Genomic DNA, 5,229 nt, shown 5'->3' on the forward strand with positions numbered 1-5,229 from the left:
AAGTATTGGAGTTTCAGCTTCAGCATCAGTCCTTCCAATGAATATTCAGGACTGATTTCCTTGAGGATGGACTGGTTTGATCTTCTTGCAGTCCAAGGGACTCTCAAGAGTCTTCTCCAACACCACAGTTCAAAAGCAACAGTTCTTTGGTGCTCAGCTTTCTTTATAGTCCAACTCTCACATCCGTACATGACTACTGGAAAAACCTTAGATTTGACTAGACTTTTGTTGGCAAAGTAATGTCTCTGCTTTTTAATATGCTGTCTAGGTTGGTCATAACTTTTCTTCCAAGGAATAAGTATCTTTTAATTTCATGACTGTACTCACCATCTGCAGTGACTTTGGAGCCCCCCAAAATAAAATCTGTTACTATTTCCATTGCTTCCCCATCTATTTGCCATGAAATGATGAGACTGGATGCCATGATCTTAGTTTTCTGAATGTTGAGTTTTAAGCCAACTTTTTCACTCTCCTCATTCACTTTTATCAAGAGGCTCTTTAGTTCTTTACTTTCTGCCATAAGGGTGGTGTCATCTGCATATCTGAGGTTATTATTATTTCTCCTGGAAATCTTGATTCCAGCTTGTGCTTCATCCAGTCCAGCATTTCTCATGATGTACTTTGCATAGAAGTTAAATAAGCTGGGTGACAATATATAGCCAAGACATACTCCTTTTCCTATTTGGAAACAGTTTGTTGTTCCATGTCCAGTTCTAATTGTTGCTTCCTGACCTGCATACAGATTTCTCAAGAGGCAGGTCAGGTGGTCCGGTATTCCCATCTTTTAAAGAGTTTTCCACAGTTTGTTGTGATCCACACTGTCAAAGGCTTTGGCATAGTCAATAAAGCAGAAATAGATGTTTTTCTGGAACTCTCTTGGTTTTTCAATGATCCAACAGATGTTGGCAATTTGATCTCTGGTTCTTCTGCCTTTTCTAAAACCTGCTTGAACATCTGGAAATTCACGGTTCACATACTGTTGAAGCCTGACTTGGAGAATTTTGAGCATTACTTTACTAGCGGGTGAGATGAGTGCAATTGTGTGGTAGTTTGAGCATTCTTTGGCATTGCCTTTCTTTGGGATTGGAATGAAAACTGACCTTTTTCAGTCCTGTGGCCACTGCTGAGGTTTCCAAATTTGCTGGCATATTGAGTGCAGCACTTTCACAGCATCATCTTTTAGGATTTGAAATAGCTCAATTGGAACGCCATCACTTCCACTAGCTTTGTTCGTAGTGATGCTTCCTAAGGCCCACTTAACTTCACATTCCAGGATGTCTGGCTCTAGGTGAGTGATCATACCATCATGATTATCTGGGTCATGAAGATCTTTTTTGTATAGTTCTTCTGTGTATTCTGCCACCTCTTAATATCTTCTGCTTCTGTTAGGTCCATACCATTTCTGTCCTTTATTGAGCCCATCTTTGCATGAAATGTTCCATTGGTATCTCTAATTTTATTGAAGAGATCTCTAGTCTTTCCCATTCTATTGTTTTGCTCTATTTCTTTGCACTGATCACTGAGGAAGGCTTTCTTGTCTCTTCTTGCTATTCTTTGGAACTCTGCATTCAAATTGGTATATCTTTCCTTTTCTCCTTTGCCTTTCACTTCTCTTCTTTCACAGTTATTTGTAAGGCCTCCTCAGACAGCCATTTTGCTTTTTTGCATTTCTTTTTCTTGGGGATGGTTTTGATCCCTGTCTCCTGTACAATGTCATGAACTTCTGTCCATAGTTTTTCAGGCACTCTGTCTATCAGATCTAATCCCTTGAATCTATTTTTCACTTCCACTGTATAATCGTAAGGGATTTTATTTAGGTCATACCTGAATGGCCTAGTGGTTTTCCCTACTTTCTTCAATTTAAGTCTGAATTTTGCAAGAAGGAGTTCATGATCTGAGCTCTTTTGTCATGTAACCTAATTTTCAAAGGTGTTAGGGATTAGGGCATGGACATCTTTGGGGGATCATTATTTCATCTACCTTAATACTAGTTAACTTATAAGAGTTCTTCCTATTCTATCAAGGATTCTAAATTTTGTATGTACTCTGTTAGGTATATTAGTGCAAAAAGATGGTATGTAAGTACTGAATAATGTGTAAGAATTTCAACTACAGAAATTATTATAAGTTTTTATGTCTTGCTGAATTCACAGAAGTATTTTTTCCATTGGATACATTAAAACATAAAACATCACAGTGATTACTTTCTACTAGTAATTCAGAAGGTATCCTAATTATCATATTTTAACATTTTAATCTATAAATCAAGTTTAGGGTGAGGATCATTTATACTCTCAAGGATCTACTTAAAATTAAAAATTAAGAGGCTTTTTCTATGTTAACCAGCCAATGAGAATATTATCATGATGGTTCGGTAAGTACTTGAGAATTAAAATTTGGTAAAATGTTTTTAATTAAGTTCTTTCTACCTCATTTGCAATTTGCTTTGTTTTTTTTTTATGCAGTGGGAAAATGCAAATGTTTCTCAAAGGAGCTTTCATATTCATAAAATATTCTCAAATCTCATGGGGTTTATCATGAACATTAAACTTGCCTTATTATTTTTCAGGTCAGTGTAGCTAAAGAGGGAACTTTTAAAATAATACCACGCTTTGGGGTACAGTGGCAGGTGTTAGTTTCATCACTTTTATTAAATCAAATGCTATTATAAAAGCAATACTTTTTTTAAAAAAACAAGACAAAATAACTATAGCTTTCAATTTCCCAGTAATGAATATATCCTTGAAAGTAATTACTGCAGTCCCCAAACAGAGAGAATGGTTTAAAATGATAATGTGAAATAATTTTACTTTCATGATCCTGTATTGCTCTTTTAGCATTAACATTTTGGTTTAAATTCTTGAATACGATTCATTTGCTATGCTTGTTTTGTAGATGTTCTTTTCCCTGGAGGATTTTTCAGAATATTGCATCAGCTTGTGTTTTCCAGGTCCTCATTTCTGAATTTATAAAGATGCTCCCAAAGAGATTATAGCTAAGTAAGACTTCATTATTTATATATGCTTTGTTTAAATATGTACCCTAGGATTTGAATCTATCATCAGCTCTTTTCTGACCCCAATTATTAAGATAGTTCAATATTTTCCATATTCATCATTGTAACTGAAAGAGAAATATTTTTTTTAAAAAATAGCACACCTAACATCAGAGATGCAACTGGTTTAATTTTCATTGGAACTGTAATTAAAATATAATAATATATACATATCCATTGTATTATTTCCATTTATTTAAAATAGTTGAGGAGTATTTTGGTACTTAATGTTCTAGCACAAATGAATTACTCTCCTATAGATGTTCCATAGACACTAAATCTTCTACATAGAGACTCTGTGTCTACGGTCTTCAAACTGCTGATGATGACAGTAAAACAGCATATAATAGAGGCGAAACTGCCTTTTTCATCTCTGGAAACACAATTTAATTAAAATGTTACAAATTTTCTAACTACCTATGTCTTCTTAACAGAGTTACCATGTGTTTGGAGAATGACTGGGGCTTTATGAATTTATGATTTTGTAAAACCGAGAAGATGTCTTTAAAAGATAGATGTTAAATTTTTTATTTGCAATGTAACCTGGATTATAATATTCTGCTGCTGCTGCTGCTAAGTCACTTCAGTCATGTCCAACTCTCTGCGACCCCAGAGACGGCAGCCCACTAGGCTCCCCCGTCCCTGGGATTCTCCAGGCAAGAACACTGGAGTGGGTTGCCATTTCCTTCTCCAATGCATGAAAGTGAAAGTGAAGTCGCTCAGTCATGTCCGACTTCTAGTGACGCCATGGACTGCAGCCTACCAGGCTCCTCTGTCCATAGGATTTGCCAGGCAAGAGTAATGGAGTGGGGTGCCATTGCCTTCTCTGGATAATATTCTAGATTTGTTCTATTAAAAAAAGTGGGCGTGTGTGTGTATATGTGTTAACTATGGTTTAGGTCTGGGGCAACATACAGAAGTTCACATAAACACAGATTTTTCAAATTGTGAGTTAGAAAGTAGTAGCGACTGAGCAACTTCACTTTCATACAATGGAGAAGAAAATGGCAACCCACTCCAGTGTTCTTGCCTGGAGAATCCCAGGGACGGGGGAGCCTGGTGGGCTGCTGTCTATAGGGTCACATAGAGTTGGACACGACTGAAGTGACTTAGCAGCAGCAGCAGCAGCAGTAACTTATATTAAAATTATATTTAAAACACAGTTTTGCAGTGAAAATTTTAAAACATGGAAAACCTTTCATATTTTCTCTGTGTTGATGCTATGACTTCTGGCCAATTTAATATGGAGTGAAGAGAGATGTTATGAGCCAGATTTTAGGAAGAAACTTATTTCATCCCCAGAGTCTTATACTCATTAAAGTTTATGTTACAACTCCCCTTTTATTCTGATTATAATAGAAATTTTGTCTCACTGCAACAGAAATTGCTGCAACAGCTTTTCTTCACATTTGTAAGTAAGGATATCCTTGGGATTGAGTCGCTTTTGGGGTCTAGCGGGTGTCAGATGATCTTATTGCTTGCTGCCACAAACACTCACAAGGATTCTGAAAGAGGACCTGTTTGATTTTTCTGAACCAGATTTCTTGTAGGTTGTCCATCTGAATTGGGAAAGTGGAGGTGGAGTTTTCTGGGGAGGTGGGAGAGGTGACTTTGAGAGACAAGTAGACTTTCCTAAGTATAGTTGTTCAGTCGCTCAGTCGCATCTGACTCTTTACGACCCCATCATTGCAGCATGTCAGGCTTCCCTGTCTTTCCAATGAATATTTAGGGTTGATTTCCTTTAGGTTTGATCTCCTTGCTGTCCCAGGGACTCCCAAGAGTCTTCTCCAGCACCACAGTTTGAAAAGTGTCAATTCTTCGGTGCTCAGCCTTCTTTATGGTCCAGTCTTCAAATCTGTACATGATTACCTGACAGTTATCTGCCATAGGGACACAGCTATGAGAAGCCAGGTCCATGTATGTATATGAGACGTCAAAAAGTTATTCTCTCAGATCCAACCCAAAGTTAGAGGTGTTCGGTAAGAAAAAATCAGATTGGGATCAGGAAATATTTTCTTTTCCCCGCAATGAGTTTAGTTGTGGGTATTGGAGATCCAACCAGTCCATTCTGAAGGAGATCAGCCCTGGGATTTCTTTGGAAGGAATGATGCTAAAGCTGAAACTCCAGTACTTTGGCCACCTCATGCGAAGAGTTGACTCATTGGAAAAGACAA

This window comes from Bubalus bubalis, chromosome 7 (genome assembly GCF_019923935.1).
Source record: "Bubalus bubalis isolate 160015118507 breed Murrah chromosome 7, NDDB_SH_1, whole genome shotgun sequence".
Classification (NCBI taxonomy): domain Eukaryota; kingdom Metazoa; phylum Chordata; class Mammalia; order Artiodactyla; family Bovidae; genus Bubalus; species Bubalus bubalis.